General features: G+C 37.0%; 1 long non-coding RNA gene across 6 annotated transcripts in view; it reads right to left on the bottom strand.

The window, feature by feature from the left end:
- The window catches only part of LOC144194817 (uncharacterized), a 67,485-nt gene that overhangs the window by 40,481 nt on the left and 8,244 nt on the right, over window positions 1-18,760 (bottom strand). Inside the window, exon 2 of one of the 6 annotated variants that reach the window (XR_013325993.1) lies at window positions 9,791-11,031. The exons of the other annotated variants lie outside the window; for them this stretch is intronic. This is a non-coding gene — a long non-coding RNA (uncharacterized LOC144194817). Of the gene's footprint in view, window positions 1-9,790; window positions 11,032-18,760 lie in introns of those variants that run through there. 6 annotated transcript variants of the gene reach the window in all.

Genomic DNA, 18,760 nt, shown 5'->3' with positions numbered 1-18,760 from the left:
TGTTTTACTTTCCACTGACATTTAGAAGGAAAATGGTTGTGTACTGCAGTATTTCAAAATATTTTGAAATATTTGTCTTACTCAACATTATGCCTTCAAACAGTTTGTTTATTCTTTTAGGCTTTGTGCTTATCAAGAAGAAAACGAGCCAGAAAACGGTATTACTTCATCTGACATGCAGTACAATGGGTACTAAATAGCGGTTAAACCGACTACACTACATCACCATTTTACATCAAGCCCATTCATTCTCTCACATTTTACTGTGAAGCCGCACAGCCATTATTTTGTCATTAACAATTCATTAATGCCATCCTAATTAATTCATAATCATATCTGAGGCCTAAACTTAATTGCCCTTTCGGCTTTTGATTTGGAAAGCAGCCTGTGATCAATTAACCAATTTCTGCAAGCAACCAGTAGAAACAAATGTTCCTTGAAGCACAATACATGACCTGCATGTATTCTGGAGTCGAGATAAAATAAGGAGTATGAACATAATAGGATGGAATGTGAACTATCATAAGACGATTTCCTCTTCAGTTGCATTTACGACCACTTTGGAAGTGAATTAATTGTCTTTTTTTTGGGTGAGACCAACACAAATATGTCCTTAACTGGTGATATTCATCCAATGAGCTATGACTGGATGTCTGACAGCGATCATTCTTTCAAGGCCAAATGGATTGGTCGTCTTGTTTGAAAAATTCAAGGATTGTAATGTGCCTTGAAATTTTGTTATTCCAAAGGACTTCATAAAGCATCATTGTCCAAAGGATTTATGGTCGCAGGCATGCTGATGATAGAGTTTAAAAAGTGCCTTTGAGACAAAATCCTCGATGTCTCATCCTCAACCCCAATTGGGAGGGCCACGCTCCTCTTCCCAGAGCATCCGTACAAAATTATATGGTGTCGATGGTTTTCGTAGAATGATTTAGAAGATGACTTTGGGTCAAGGTGAAGGAAAGGTCAAGGTTTATTTTCATTCATTCGTCTTCTATATCGTAGATCCTTCGTAAGGGTTGCAGGGATTGCCTAACCCAGCTGACTTCGGGTGAAAGGTAGACTACACCCTAGACTGGTCGCCAGTCAGCCGTAGGAAGTCAAAATGTCAATGATTTTATTGGACAAGATTCATGGTGGAGTGTTTATTCTTGGTGTAATTCAGTTGAGTGCATTGTAAGCCAGGTCTCATCTGAATTATCAAATATTTTGCAGTGGCAATGATGGTGAATATATGCTATATGCTGTTGTAGTTCTCCTTCAGGCTATTATGCTTTTGTAAATACAGTGCTTCCTTAAAACATCAGCCACTTAAGGTATGATGAATATATTCTTTATCATCTGCAAAGAAAAATGTACTGTATCTATGTACTGCCTTTAGGTGGTCAAATGCCCACAACAGCAGGACCAGCAATGTCCCTGTTTATTATAATTAAGTCATTACTGGCAGTATTTAAAGGAGTAAAAATAAATAAATAAATAACAATATTTTTTTTAAAGTTTAGCAGCTGCAAATAATTTCCGATATTTTTTCCTTTTCTTGTTTCCCCCATCAGCCCCCTCCCTAAACCCGTATTCTAGTCTAGTGTGAAAACAAACAACTACTCCACTGTATGCATTATTCTAATTTAATTTCAAAGAATGTTTCATAATATAACCTCCGTAATGGCTCGAATTTACATGGTTTTACAAAGTTCTTGGAAGTAACACTTATCCCAACGTGTCTTTGAAGACACCAGTTAAATATAATATAGTACTTTATTTGAGATTTATTTTAAATCAATCTTGATAAACAAAGCCTGATTTCTCCATGAAATCCAATAAAAGTGAGTCAACGTCACAGAGCCGCTGACAGTCTTGACTTCAAAAGCATTCACTTGAGGATGAATGCCGTGGTACGGGGGCGGAGGGCATGATTAGCAGCCCACTTGCCTTCGCTCCCCGTCGTATGTGCTGTATATACATAGCGTCAGTCACCTTCCCATCACCTAATTAACTCCTTCACCTTTACACAACAAAGTAGCAGACTTCAAACCGCTCTGTCTGAGTGATTTGACGCAAATGCTTTACGAGTATTTTCAAATGAAAGGTGATTTTCAAAATGGTATACACTTGCTTAATAGCCATCAAATGCTTCATTGGCTATTTCTTTTTAAGATGATTAAAGCCAGTGGAAGATTCGGAAGACGTAACTGGCTCAAATACTGACAAATTTCCATGAAACTGTGTGCTGATGTCAATGGTGCACATTGACTAACATGCTCAGCTTTGTCTTCTCACTGTACATCATTCACTTTTAGCCAGAAGCTGAAACTTGTTCAAATAAAAGCCCAAGGGCAGTCTGTGTTTGTCAGTGTTCAGTGTTCTTTGATACTAGTCTGTCTGGAATTGGAAATGAGAAAATGAAACTTTCTCTTGAAGTTGCATTTTTCTGTTTTTTGGCTTTATTATGTTACACGCAGCCCTGAGAAGTTAGGTATTGGTAGAATAATTGGAAGCTGTCAGTCATTCATCTTCAACATCGCCTATCTTTGTCAGGGCTGAGGGGTGCTGGAGCCTATCCCAGCTGACCTCAGGTAGCCTTGAGGAAAAGTAGTGTTGTTTTAATGTAGTATTTCAATTACAGATCAGAAATAGATTACTTTGGGAAATGTTTAGGTATACAACTTTTCCATTGTACACAATTTATTTTAACTTTTAATAACGTTCCGGACCAAATAGACCAGATCTTACCTTGGCATAAAAGCCTCGTCTAAATGCTTTCTTTATCATTTAAGACAATTTTCTCTTTAAATATTAAGTAGTATTATGCCCCTCTTGTTGATGTAGGAAGAGTTGGGTTGAAACAATAATGGTAAACTCATTTCCAAAACATTATTGAGACTAGAGTGTCATTTCCCAGGCTCACTTCATTAACCAACAATGCATACTAAATGATAAAATCGCAGTCTTCACAGGAGGTTGATTTTTATGGCATGAAATATTTAAAATATATCCAGGTCAAGATAAGTATTTGAGTGTCATTGTGTTCTTTCATTTTCATTCCATACAAATCCCCAAAACCACCCTTTACTTCAATAATATTAAATAATTAATAGAGCCGAGCTGAAGGAACAACACCGGGACAGTGAGTTAAAAGGTTCTAATGTAAACAACTTCATTCTGCAAAAAGAAAAAAATGATAGGAATAGTAAATAAGGTGTTTAAACACGAGTTCTACGCATTGTCTATAAAATCCCTGTGAGCGCTGTCTGCACGCCCAAGTGGTTTGACAGAAAGTGGGGGGTCTCTAGGCCGTGCTGGTGATCTAGATGTGATTCCTCTAAATGTGCCGGATCTGCTTGGCATGCTCCCCGTCTCCTTTCTCCCCGCTATAGGCTTTGCTGGCTATAGCTTGTGGCGCTCCCCGTGGATTAAGCTCTTTCCACTAACAAAATGCAAAATACAAAATTAATAAAAACACCCTTTGAAACTGACAAATATGCCTCAGGCAAACTATCGGCCCGCCGGCTGCTTAAAATTTAATCAGTATTTTTTTTTCCTTCACCATGCTCATCTTTTTAATAACGCGTCGGCGGGAGTGTCTGTACACAAAGTTTTCCTCAGTCAAGAATTACACAGGGCCTGTCAATTCATGGTCTCCCTCCCTCGAGGGGTTGCCAGAAAATACATTTTGGAAATTTATTTGATCTCAAAACCTGCTATGCTCCTTAAGGATGCGGAATGACGCGCCTTGAAATGGAAGTTTTTCACAGATATGACCTGTCATTCGGACACCAAGGAACCTGATGCTATTTTCAAAATATCAAAGAGATATGACACCTTTTATTGGCAATTTGTGTCCTTTTCAATAAAAGGCAAAAAAAGGATATTTTCTAAACTATTTCTGATGAAACACCCTCTTCAGAAACATTCACTTTTACATTTGATTGGGGTTTTGAAAGCAAAATCATCACTAGACTGACCAAAAAAAAATCCAAAATTGGACACTTTAGGCAGCTCTTGCTAAATTACAACCAGTATTTCACTAATTCCAATATTTGGTGTGGTATCAGCCACTGCTTAACACATTGTCTGCCAGACCTGAAACTCAACATGAACCACGATGGTCAAATTGTTGCTGCTGAAAAGCAACACTGAACTCCCTGATAGCTCTCCCATGCTGATATAATATTCATGCAATCATTAATAATTGAATTAAATTAACACACGGTGTCGAGTGTGAGTGATGACAGGCCATCAAATACTTATCTAGATGTCAATCAACACCCCCGCAGTTCACCCAGAGCAGTAACAGATCACAAATGTAATCAAAAGGGAGAACTAAAGAGTGCTTCAAGCATTGGTAAAAGTAGATTTTGTGTGTGTATGTAACTGACAAATACTCGTTCAGGATTTCTAGCCTTTCGTTCACTTTAAATTAAAGACTTTGAAAAACATTTTAGATTGGGTTTGAGGAAACTATGCTCAACATAATGACTAAATGATGGAAACTATTTCGCCAGATTGACAATATTGAGAAATGTGACATTGAAATATCAAAAACCGTTGCGTTTTGGGGATTTTGGAATGACAAATATAGCCAAAACATTACAAATAGCTATATTTGCAACTTTGACGCTGTTTGTGTTGTTATTAGTATTACAATGCTTAACCACTATTAATATTGAAAACATCCTCATGACTTGCCATTAAATATTATTGACAAAAAATATACTTTTTTTTCCAAATGTATAAAGAATTAGAACTTGATCTTTGGCCAGTTGTGCTTTTAAGTAGGCAAATCATTTTTTCTCAACACATTAGCGAGTTTGACTGTGAGGTGAATTCCCCTTGACAGCTTTTTCTCCTCTGTGTAAAAAGCTTCCAGTTTTCCTTCTTTTCTTACTTTCTTAGTTATTAATTGAGATGATGAGAGTCAACACTTTAAGCAGAGGACCATCCCAAGACAAGAAATGCTTGAAATTCCCGTCCATAAATATTCACAAGCAATCTATTATGCATATTATTCTTTAAATACCATATAAAATGTGTTTTTGTGACTAAATCTTAATTTTGCATATGCTTTTAAGTAACATACATTAAATAATAATCAGCATGAAATTGATGGCAGAGGCAGCTTTGGTGCTGTCAATCAAATAAGCACCAAGCCATTCCGACACTTTCTGTCTCTCATCGCTTCCCAGCTGCCGAGCCATCATTGTTCACGCCTTCGTCTGAAAGTGCAGCCGAATCAGCACATACTCACTGTACGGCACTCTCTCGGATTTGCTTTTCACCTCTTTACACTTAATTATAGGTCAGAGTAGTCATTAGATTGACAGCAGATGTTTCCAAAATGAGAAAATTAATCAATCCCAAGCCTCTGTAATATTCACTATTCCTTTCTACATATCTGTTATACAGAAAATGAACTCATTTCACCAATCAGATTAAGAAAAGTCTATTGTTTATGGCACCTTAGTCACTGTAATTTCTCCATTATGTTTTCAATTGGGGGCGGTCAGAGGGATCTGACAATGTTTTGTACTGAATTTAAGCCCAGAAAAACAATGTAACAACTAAAATAGCCAGTTTCCTACTGCTGATTAAAAAGAATAAAAAATGTAAAAGAACAGAAGGGTCAAATAAATCTAATCAAATGAAAATAGTGAAAGAAAGGAGTCTTTTGTTAATTTTTTTTTGTATACATACACATGGAACCTAATATTATTAGGGTAGATAATAGTCAAAATGCTCTAAAATTGAGTGGGCTATGTTCAAGATGTATGTACTTAGTAAAAGAACGGAACTCCACTTAGAACTCGAGAGATAACATGCTGCAGCATCACTCCTGGTTTTCTCCTCTCTTAAAAATCTGAATTAGGTGCTTGTTTTCCTCATTTTTTTAGGAGAAGAACACACATTTTGAAAGAAGCTGGCAGTGAATGATCACGTTTCAGTGCCATTCACATTAATTGACATCTAATCCATTTAAACCAGGTGGGCCTGGCAGTGAGTAAATGTTTTATGAACTGGACGACATCATTGGCAACCAATAAATGGAATACATCCCTCTCTGATGTTGAAGCGCTGAAGACTAACGCATATATGTCTAATACCCGGTTTAACTGGGTGAATGCCCCAAAGAAGTTCAACATGTCTGCTAGGCACAAAGAGCACAGGCATAGCAACTCCCCCATCGCCCTCTTGGAGTGGAAGAGAGACACAGAGGTATTTCAAGTGACAGCGCCTTTGATGTCAGCAATTTATATGGCTAATTATACAAACAGGATAATAACAATGGAGACAGCCAACTGCCTGTGTGTTTACCCTGCCTGTGTTTACATCATAGACAGGTCCTTGAGCCATACAAGACGACTCGCGCACACATACACACCAACTGCAAGACAGTTGAGAAAACAGCTGGGGTAATTCTCAGTTGTTCATATGCAGATCAGAATAACAACAAACAATGAAAAGTGCCTGACATCAAAGAAAGAAATGATGCATTTGGAATGTTAAGAAAGAGGCAAAAAAGACTCTTGATGCGCCGACTTCCTCCAAGATTTAATTGATGGCGCTCACTAGTTTAGTTTGCTGGATGGCTGCAGGACAATACTTGTATTATCATGAAGCTCCCTGCCTTTGGCTATCAGATCTTGTTGCTTGCATATTTAGTATATATTGTATATTCATGGTCTGCTTGTATCCTATCACCTAAATTGGCTGGTGCGTCATTTGCTCCCGTGTGGGCGGTTGATTATGTTTTGGCAGTTTCTGGTTTTCATGAAGGAATCGATCAAAAAGAAGGGAAAAGATAACAAGCTTGGTTTCACTGACATTTTGCTACAAATCATGTACTGTTCCGGAATACAAAACCTCAGATGTTCTTCAAAAAACTCTGGACAACGGTTGTAAATTTTTCATTCCGAGCACGGATTATTTTTACCCTAAAAGAATGGCTACGACTGTACTTATCTACCTTTCATCATGCAGGCTAGTTATTAGACATGCCTATCGCCCCGTGCATTAGAAGCACATTAAATTTGGAATCACAGCACTATTCAGGTTCAAATAATGAGCATTTAATTATTGACAGCGGATGAATATTTCACAAAGCCACTGGAATTTCACTTGGATGGCCTCATATGGAGTAGTATTAAGAAGGACATGTGGTCCCGATGACCCAGAAACCCACCTGAAATCTCAGCGAAAATTTAGCCATTGATTGATGCTGAACCTAAGGTGCTAGTGTGACAACTCTACTATACTAGTAAGGCTACTTTGTTGCAAATAGCAGTATTGTTTGAAAAGTAATTTACCAATTAATGTGTCTATCATCTCAAAATCTTCAACCAACAGCAACTCTTAAGCACTTCAGTTGAAAGTTATTTGAAGTCGACAAAGTCTACTGTAAAACTGAAAAGAAAGCTTTATAATGTATGCTTTATAGTATATGTCTTTACTCAAGGATTGTTTGAGGTTAAGAATATATATATATATATATATATATATATATATATATATATATATATATATATATATATATATATATATATATATATATATATATATATATATATATATATATATATATATATATATATATATATATATATATATATATATATATATATATATATATATATATATATATATATATATATATATATATATATATATATATATATATATATATATATATATATATATATATATATATATATATATATATATATATATATATATATATATATATATATATATATATATATATATATATATATATATATATATATATATATATATATATATATATATATATATATATATATATATATATATATATATATATATATATATTATATATATATATATTATATATATATATATATATATAATATATATATATATATATATACTATATATATATATATATATATATACATATATATATATACATATAACATATACATATACTATATACATATACATATACATTACATATACATATATAATATATATATAATTATACATATATTATATATACATATACTGTTGCATTTTCTTTGCTGTGACTTCACATGCACCTAAACACACCACACTTTCTCCATCCCACTGTTCCTTATTTCACTCAGCCTGACCTCTTAAATGGAGATTACGCACAAATGTAGTGCAATGGTGAATCATTTAACTTTGCCTTTTAATTTTCTTAAACTATGCCTATTCAGACCCCAATCTCCAGGTGACAAGTGGCGACAAGGGTTTCCCGCTCCATCATTCCAACACAAATTAGAGCTCTGCGTACTGTGTGCAAATGAACTACTATTTAAGATGCCATAGCTTGTGTGTAAATCAGGGTGAGGGACATCCCTCAACACGTACATCTTCACAGTTACAGCTGGCCTGGGTGTAGATTTTCTGCGTGCATCTCTTCCACTGAAGCTGACCCCGTGTGCTGACATCTTTAATTACATCTTTAGGAGCCTTTAAAAGATTTCATCGGGGCAGAGACCTATTGCTGTACTCTGAAGCAGTCGGGTCGGATGAGCCCTGTTGTTTAAAAGTCCTCAATAACAAAGGCATACGCTTTTCAATTTCCACTTGCCTCTTGAAAAGTGTTTTTTTACAGCGCCACCATTCGGTGTTGACTTTGGGTTTCGCCGAGCTCTTTCCATCCCTCTTTTATGGTCATGCTGGCAAGGTTGGTATAATGGTTAATTCATCTCTGCCTCACAAGCAAGCCCCCTGCAATGCTTCTGACAGCTGAGAAATGTCATTACAGGCCATAATGAAGAATGAAATCAGTTATAGCATCACCACATGCCCAAAATTTAATTAGGGATCTCTGAAGGTCAGTTTGCATGCCTTGCCTACTAGGATGCTTTCATGTGCGTACAATGTGGCGGTAGATGTATATTTCTACTTTGGTTTTGCGTCAGAAACCACGCCAAAAATAGGCGGGCTAAAAATAAGTGGTGATAAAAGCGGAAGCGTGTATAAATGCCAATAAACAAGCCATGCGTGAACAAAGGCAACTGATCAGACATTGAGATTAAAATGAGGTTCCTTTTTATCATCTCGTGCTACACCTTCACACAATGTACAATTAGAGCTCATACGGGAGTGAGACACAGCCTTGGTGTTGCATCAATTTGCAGATCATTTAGTCTTTTCACACGCACTCGTCCTCTGCTAAAACGGCACAAATCACAGATGAAAATAGAGCCTGACAAAGAGAAGAAGGGGGGGGGGGAAAGTCATGCAAATGACTTTTGTTTTTGCACCCTGATTTTTATTTGAATTGTAAGTGATCATTCTGCCTTTTAGTTACAGCTGTCAGCCTTCATTAATGTGCATTATAAATTGCATCAAAGTGCATAAGGCGGTGTGTGATTAATTTATACAGCTCTTTACGTAGGAGGAAACTGTGCAGGTGCTGAGGAGCCTAACGACTTGGCTTGGGTGGCGCAGCTAATCGTAACTTGCTCGTTTGGGGTTTTGTGCGGCGGGTGACACGCGTTTTATACACCAACCTTCTTTGCAACGTCAATTAGCTGACAAACGCGTCACCCGAAAGTACATTGTGTCAGAAGACAAACCTACTTTTACATAACTATTACGTTTATTAGGAATGATACAGGGGCTTGTCAAAGGTTATGGCCCCATGTGCAATACAGATGTAGCATCTGTTAAGTTAAAGCCAAGTATTTCAAAGGAAAAGTTCTTCAACAGAGCATGTTTTATTTCATTCAGGTATGTCAAACTCGTGTTTTGGCAGAATACGAGTACTAAGCACCGTGCCACCCTGAACTTGGTTTAAATAAAATATAATATGTATATGTTTAATATAGAAAAAAAGCTAAAATGGTTACTAACTCATGAAAGCAGCGCTAGATGTAAAAATTCATTTGAGCATGACAGAAAGGAAGTCACTGGCAATGACTATGTTGAAATCTTTGTAGCCCAAGTCCAATAATGTATATTGGTTAATATATTTTTACCTTTTTACAAAACAGGTAAGAAATTGTGAAAATTATTTCCATTTAGTTCAATGGTGAAACTCTTGAGATACAAGAATAACTTGAATTCCAAACTCAAGAAACTACTAAATTGAAAAAGATGCTTTAGTGCAGATAAAAGTCAAATGTAATGCTTTTATTCCTTTTTCATGTGGCATTCAAACATTCAACCCACGCATTTCTGTTTATGATGATCTTTCCAATAGCCAATAAACTACATTCCGAAGGCACCGCATGCGGTGTGGTAATTTTTATATATATATAACATCGCATCTTCTTCCTCCCATCCTTTTGTGCTCACTGGCAATTGGCCAATCAGCATGCATGCTTCCTTCTGCAACGAGATCTGTTGTTGCACCCACCCCACTTTAATTTTTTTTTCATTCTTAGCGAGCAATACTTTTTATTAGTACTGTCGTTAGTTACATTATTTCATTAATTCAATTTCTTTTTAAACCAGCCCTATTATTTGCGATGAACATTTCATCCAATCCGACATGAAACAACTTGAATTCCCTGCAATATCCTGGGCAGTGTAGAGCTTCCATTTGGCATGTTGTTGTGATTACACAAGAGACTTGGCCCAGAGACGCAACCATGATGTTAGACAACCTCTTCAATTTCCCTCTGTACATCTGCTTGCTTTAACAAGCCCATATGGAGAGTACAGTGTGGTAAAAAAAAAAAAAAATCTTTTCTTTCCCTGCCAATGCCTTCCTCTTACTGTATTAATCGACCGAGCGTCCTGTGTGCTTGCGACCTCTAATGGATTTCACATGACTGCAGGCCAAGCCCAGACAAGAGCACGGCCTTTGCTAACATGACAACCATTAGGCAGCGTGGGGTGGGGGGTTTTGGGTAGCGAGGACGACTTGGGTCTCTCAGTGTCCTGTAACTGATGTGTCGTGCTCCGAGCCATCTCCCCCGGGTGGGACAAGGATGTATCGGCTCTGACAAGCGTCTAACTCCTTTCTCTACATCCCGACGAGCCTATTATCATGAGGTCCCACCGATGTTGTGCATTCTGGGAAGTGGCACATAAAAGAATGATCAGGCAAAGCTTTCAGACACAAGTTATCCGCGCAGGCAGGCAGGCTCTTTGTTGAACAAAATGGAATGGCGGTGACGAGAGGCGCACCTGTTGAGTGTCCTTGTGGAGACACGAGCACTCACAGTTAGCATTATGTGCCTTATTATTTATACGGCACTGTCAGCTAATAATGCATGGCTGTGTCTCAGCGGTGCACTTTCTGCCATCTTTGAACGTTAAGGCAAAAGGCAAGTGTGGCTTCATAGGCATCTGGGGTCCGTTCACAAGGGTCTTGTCTAAGGAAGTCCTTCCCAATTATAGTGATAGAATGCATCTCTGCTGTTTGCATACAGCCATCTTAAATGATGCTCAAGGACACTGTTTTCTCTATTCTTCGTCATTCAATCAACATGCTACTTTATAAGCGTCACTGAGGTCAGCTTCAGTGCTCTAACTGTGATTTATCTGATCTGATATTTTTACATTGCTGTTCTATGCAAACGGAATTGATGCAAATGTTGCTACAAAGTGATTTGGCTCTGGAGGTCATTGCGATATGGGAAGCTACTTGAGTATAATCATGCATAAAGTGACCTCAATCGGGTTGAGACACTGCGGCGCGACATTCCGAGAGCAATTTACAAACAACAACAACGTTTTAAGAGTATTCAAACTGTTTTGGAAGGGAGAGAAACCTCAAATGAATCCTGCTCTAAGTGGCCCGATGGACAAGTGGGTTGGATCCCAGGTGGCTCCTCAGTGTGTGGAGTTTGCATTTTCTCCCCAAGCTTGCATAGGTTTTCTTTGGGTACTCTGCAACTAAGTGTGCTTAATGTAGAAGGCAAGCCTATCCCTTTGTAAATTGTGTTTAGTAGTTCAAAATGATTTAGATACAGAAAACTGAATTTCTTGGACTCCAGTCATTACAGAGAATTCATATTCTTGAGCAAATCTAGCTCCCATTTAATTTTCAAAATCACATTTTTTCTAATGGAAAATCTATTGTGTATGACCACATTGGAAGTATTTTTTCGTTCGCGTTTTTTAAGTGTGTTTGTGAAAACATCATACATATAGTAAAATGTTGCAAAATTGTCCTTTCGCCACTTTTATTCCAAATCTGTAAACTCTATCCAATGTGCCAATTCTGCATAAAAGTTGCTAAATAAAATCTGGAGCTTCATTTACAACTATAATGTTCAAATTATTTTGCTCTGAAACAACAGATTCAAACATACAGTCAGTCCCAGCCAATCAGTGTTTCCTACTGGAGCATATCCCAAATGGATTAAAGGCATTGTTCACTTATGTGTCGGGGACATTTTTTTATGCAAGAGTGATCCCTGATTAGAGGGTAAGTCTTGATGACAACTAATTAGCGAGGCTCTTTAGCCCTTGTGTAATGATCAAACGAGCTGTCATCGGGTACCTGATACAATGATCCTCTCACTCTTGATATGATATTTTATTCCTCTGCAATTATGCGAGCCCCGCTGCACCACGTGTGTTTATTGCCTCAAGCACACATGTCAAATTAAAGAGCAGCTTTTGCACCTGATATTTAATTATTGCCTGCCGCACTGCCACACACAATGGGAAAATGTCAAAGGCGGCAATCTACGGTACTTCAAGCGCAAGCAATCGCTGCACCACAATCACCGTACACTTGAGCACGTGCGCCCAGATAAGAATTTAGAATTATGGAATATAAATGGGAACATTTCCAGTTTGTGTATGTATGTTCATTTGTTCTTTATGTTGTGTTGCTGCCAAATTCGACAAATAACTCCACAGTGCTTACCACTAGGGGGGAAAGATAACATCCTATGGCAAAGTGTAATTAAAGAAAACATCATCTTTTATAAAAGCGTTGTGTATTTTTAAGAGCCAGTGTGACGACTGATTTAATTAGTAGAAGATAGCATTAAAAAGAAAGCGTTTTACAGTTAGGAGAATTTCAATGCTTCACAATTTCTGTATCTCTTTAGACAAGAATCATATTTGCAAATCCATTATGACTTGATACTGACTGCCTATACATTAATAAAGCAAATAGTATATATATATATATAAATAGATGTGTTTTTTATTCTAACGTTGTCCTCTCGGAAGTGCCTTTAGAGATATTATTCTTCAATAGCTCTTTCTGCCCTACGGCTAAGTGCCATTCAAAGGGAATTTAACAATGTGTTTCAGTCCCCTAATTATATACTTCCAATAAGTGCTTCATTTTTTTTTTTTTGCACACTTGGTCTGATTGATTTGTCGAGCATCTCTGTCTGAATCTTTTGAAAATGACAAAATTGAATTAAAGGATAAAATAACCATTGGTCTGCTTCGAATTTACATGTTTAGCTTTAGTTTCTGTAAGCGCTCGAGGGACTGCTGCTTCTCTTCTATGGTCTGACTGTAAAGCAATTGAGGGGCTTGACTTTTATGAGTTCATTTAATTGAAATATTAATTGCTGGAGCTCAAATGAATTACGGAGGCAGCTATGCCGGCATGACTGACTTTACCTCCGCCCTTATGTGTTCTTGTCAAAGGTAATAAATCTGAGAGAAACACTAGAACATGAAATCCATCTTGCCTTGTAAAGTTTGATTAACGACAGGGGCATGGCCAGACATTGTAAACATCCAGAGCTCAGCCTAAACAAGGCGAATTTTGACAGTTTTTCGCTGCCTGCTGTCATCAATGTTAAGACAAAGTGTGATTTGTAATGCACGATATCATTGATACTGGTTTATTTGCAACAGCACGACCATGTTGTCAAAAGAATTCTGAGACTTTTGGTACTCAAAAGTGGTGAAATGGCAACAACAACAAAAATCACACATTTTCATGAATTTTTACCTTTCAATTCTGAGAATGGCCTTCAAAAATATCATTAGAAAATATGATTTTTTATGGCTCTCTCTGTCAAAAAGGTTCCCGACCACTGCCCTTGAGGATGCTGTGTTATCTTCCCAACTCCTCCACTGCACAGTTTGGGACAAATATTGATGGATATTACAGTTTGGTAAAGATAACTGATTCTGTTAGTTTAACCCAGTAAACCAGCCTGCAAATTTGACATCATTTACTACGCCACAGTCTGTTCAAAGTATTTTACATCAAGAAAAACAAATGATGTTGATTACAGGTAAGAATTTGAAATGTGAGTAGTGTCCAAATCAGTGATGAACACACACGATAAGTAGATGCTGGCAAGAAATAAGTGTGGAGAATGAGGAAGTTTCATCTAGGATGCCCCAGATGCCAGTATAACACAGATGTTATAGTGTTGCTCCAAAAAGCACAATCACAACATATGGTAATTGCTGCAGAATTATTTTGGCCAGTGCCCTAACCAGGGGCTGATAAAAAGGGGAGCCCGCTACCGGGGGCTCCGCGGAATGAAGACCTGCCAAATCTCACTATGCGATATATCAATTCTGTGAGTGAAGGGCCACCAGGTAAAGCCATCAGTGTGAGCGATGGCCACATAGTCCTGAGGGGACACGGGTGAATAAATCCACAGATGTCTCAACATTCTGTAAAAGGTTCATTGTTTATATACCTCTTGTTTGACCCGAATGCTTCCTCAGAGACCGTGCCTGTTGTCAGCATTTAGAAAACACTCAAGTACTGCCAAACACCAAAAGGACAGTTGACACTTTGATAAAAAGAGAATGCACAAGTATGTATTCTGCTAAAAAAATTGTAATAAAAATAGTTATAATTAATTAGCTGTTGCCTGTTTTCGTGTGAAAATTGAAAGACAGTAGGGTCTTGACATATGTGCTTAAGTCCTTAAATCAAAACCCCTTGTATCTCAAATCAAGTTAAATGTTTGCAACATGTTTAGAAATAATATTAGCCAATTACAGTACTGCACTTTATTTAAAAAAAAAAAAAAAACATGCATAAGCCATTTTTAGAGGTGCATCATGTATATATATAATTATTTCCATCATTTAGGATTAAATTTTCTAGAGTCATATTTTCTCATGCACTGATATGTTTATATTTCAGATGTGCAGGAACCGAAAAATGCAAGGTACCACATTTCCTATGTTTAGATTGGCATAAATCATACTATATTAATAATATCACTTAACAAAATATCAACAGTCATAATTTTCAGCTTCAACTTCTTAATGAAGTCAAATGAAAATATTTAATTCAATATTGATTTACAATTTCAAATACATACATATTGTAAATGAATCAACATGAGATGGCTTTTTATACCTTGCCATCTGTATACATAGTATAATTTTTAAATATACAGTGTAAGAAATTATCACTTAATTTATGTTTCCAATCACCACATAATTATACGATGTAATACAATACAATGCATTCTTTGTATTTGTAAATGTAGAGATGCAGTTATTTTTTTAAACTTTTCAATAACACTGCAGTGTGTGGAATGTGTTTCTGTTTCAACTCTGTTGAATTCAATCATTATTCAGCCAACGTTCGGAACTAGCCCGTGTGGTAGAAATTGAGCCTTGTTCCATTTCTGAAGTGAGTGTTTTCAATTGGGCGTAAACACAAACATGCAAACTTAATACACTTATGAACACAAACACAGGCCACAGTACACACGCATATATACGCTCATAGACAAATAGAAACTGAATCTACCCGAGGAACATGAAGGTGCACATCTATGAAATGGGGAAATACAAATTTGCCTTCTCCTTTGAGTTTTTAGCTCCACCATCTGGTCTTCAATGTCAGAGTCTCAAATATATACAAGGCCTTCCTTTCACACGCGCCTAGTCGAAGAAACCTGGCAATGAACTTCACGGAGCACTTTATTTATCACCTTGGTAGGAATAAAAAGGGTAAAACGATCTATATTCTGCAACAATGTATAGCAGCATGAGAAGCATAACTGCAGCTCTGTTGCTGCCTTGAAGTGAATTAGTTGTATTGTATTAATCTGAACTGCTGCAGGGAGTGTTAAATGAAGGTGTGTGCCTCGCTTAAAAAGAGATCATCTTATAAGAGGTTTATTAAGACACTTCTTTGGCTTTTGAAGAGAAGCAGGGGGCGGGGGGGGGGGGGGGGGGGGTTCCAGGCAAATCTGTTTACATTAATTTTTCTTTTGCTAATATGCTTGTCGTGTAACCTGGTATGTGTGTTTGTAATTGTTTCTTAGATGTGCAATCTTGCTAATGCACTTGCTATGTTAGGATAAAAGTCAATGCTAGGTCAAGTGAGGTTATTTTTATATTGTTTGGAGACATGTCTGTATAGGCTTGATAGGCGCCGTCTTGCGAGATGGACTATATTCAGTAATCTTTAGTTATGGAATCAGCTAAATTAAAACAAAAGTCTAGCAATATATGACATAAAACCTTGACTCTATGAAACAGACAAACCAATAAAGAGCAGCAAAGTCAATCTCCAGGCTCAAATTCTACAGAGAATTCCGTTAAGAAGGAGACACGTCTGACTTTCCATTAAAATGCGTGTAAAGCAACAAAAACATGATTGTCCTCACTGTTGTACAAACTAAATGGGAGTGGAATTTGGGAAGCTTGTCTTATAACAAGGGTTTTTCCTGACCATCGTCTAATGAGATGATTTGAATTTCAGCTGTTTGTAGTGGGTGAAAAGGATCTGACTTTTTAGACTTCTAATCTCCAAAATAATGTCTAAATTAGTGACTGAATCCAGTCAAAATGTGATTTAGACATTTCCACAAGTAAAATGATGATCATCTGCTTAAGCTTAAGAATCTTAAGTAAGATCCAAATCAAGTTAATTAAATAAATAAAAGTAATTAAAGCATTTTCACATGACGTGTCAAGCTCATATAACAAAATCCAACACACAATTTAATGTTTTTCTCATTGATTACTGCTGACTTTGTTGTCCCGCTCATGGGCGTGTACTGTAAAATGCTTCTAATTTGGATGTGAACCATAAGACAATTACAACAACAACAACTCCAATGCATTTTTCCATTCTTGTTTATAATTTGCTAACTAGAGAACACAAGGTGGGGGTTACATATTCAAAAGTAGTGCACAACATAAAAGAAAAACAAGATCAAGTCTACTAGCACTAAATGATCTATAATAGTACAATCCCAGGAGGGTCTCCCCTGCACGAGCAAATAAAAACCATTGTCATGGAATTTGAGCCTGCCCCCCGATTTGAGGCAAATCCCCCATTTGGAGTCAAAATCTGCAAGGATTTGTGAGTAATTAGTGAACATGCTCCGGAATGTTAGTAGGGCTTGTCAGGTGCGTTTGATCTGCAGCAATAGGAAAAAGAACTGTTGACAGAGAGATGGCAGGAGAACGAAGACAAGTGGGTGGAGGAATGGAATATTGGAAAGCCGAGGGAGAGGTTTTACTAATTTGCAACCTTATTAGAGAACGCCAAGGTAGAGATTTTAGATGTTATTATATAAGAACGAGAATATATATTATAACTGCGGACGAAAGCTTCATTATTCAAAAATGTCTTAATAATAGACTTCTATAATATTCAAAATCCATTGCTCTCATTATGCATGCTTTGAATATTCCAATTTAAATATGGGTGGTGTTGAGTACAAGTGTGGTTTCCCTTCGAATACTGTCAAAGCCATTAAGTGACAACCATTCACAAACAACCAATTTAAATATGGGTGGTGTTGAGTACAAGTGTGGTTTCCCTTCGAATACTGTCAAAGCCATTAAGTGACAACCATTCACAAACAACCAAGGTTTTGAATTTATACCTCAGAAGGTAATTCAAATGAAAAACAATATAAAAAACTATTACCAAGTTAAATACATCCCCTTCTGATTTATTCCCGTTATTGTGTTTGGCTACCATGTGTTCTGTGATGCCTAATTAGAGCGGATACTGTAAACCTAATTTGCAGATGCCAGAAGCAAAGTTTATATCTAAGAACTAATATTTAAAAGTCAAATTAAAGTTGAAACGTCCAGTAATAACTGTTAATTAACTCTGGTTTTGTGTGTGTATATATATGTATATATACACACACACACACACACACACACACGAGTATATTTTTTTTCCTTGACAAACCAGAATGGTGTACAATATTCACAAGGCTAGCGCTTAACATTTCGGACCACAACGATACATTTCAAAGCACTGAATTATTCTTTTGATGCGAGTACTCTCTGTAGAGTAGACATTATTTTAAGATCTCTTTGTTGAAAAATTCATTTTTATTATCGCTGCATGAAATGCATAGTAATTCCCCACATAACTAGCCATTGGTGCAATTAACATCTTCGATCCCGCTCATATTGCTGAAAATTTATACAGACTAGGTGCCTCCCCTGCGATAGTTGGCAGGAATCGACTCTTCTTCTTTAGCTCCTTCGCATTTAGAGAATCCTTCTCCCGCTGATAAAAATGCAAAGTGAAACTTTAATGAACAGGGCTCCGCTGTCACTATAATAAAGACTTTTTCAGACAACGGGCGAGGCCAGTTCAACAAGTAAGCCCACAGCAACGCCAGTGTAGTGACATCAAACCAATTAAAACGGACGATAAATATTAACAGCGGCGGGTGTTAACAGAACATGACTGGGAAGCTGAGCTGTAAACAAGTGTGGGATGGGCAATCATTAAAACTGTGTCACATAGGGCTGCGGCGCAGAAGAAATATTGAGATTTAAACACTGGAATTAATCTGAAGGCTGAGCTGAGAGAGACACTGATGCTTATATTGTAATGGATGACTATGATAAAATA

This window comes from Stigmatopora nigra, chromosome 3, assembly GCF_051989575.1.
Source record: "Stigmatopora nigra isolate UIUO_SnigA chromosome 3, RoL_Snig_1.1, whole genome shotgun sequence".
In the NCBI taxonomy this organism is placed as follows: Eukaryota; Metazoa; Chordata; class Actinopteri; order Syngnathiformes; family Syngnathidae; genus Stigmatopora; species Stigmatopora nigra.
Note: the sequence above shows the minus strand (reverse complement) of the source record. Positions and strands in the feature narration are given on the sequence as shown.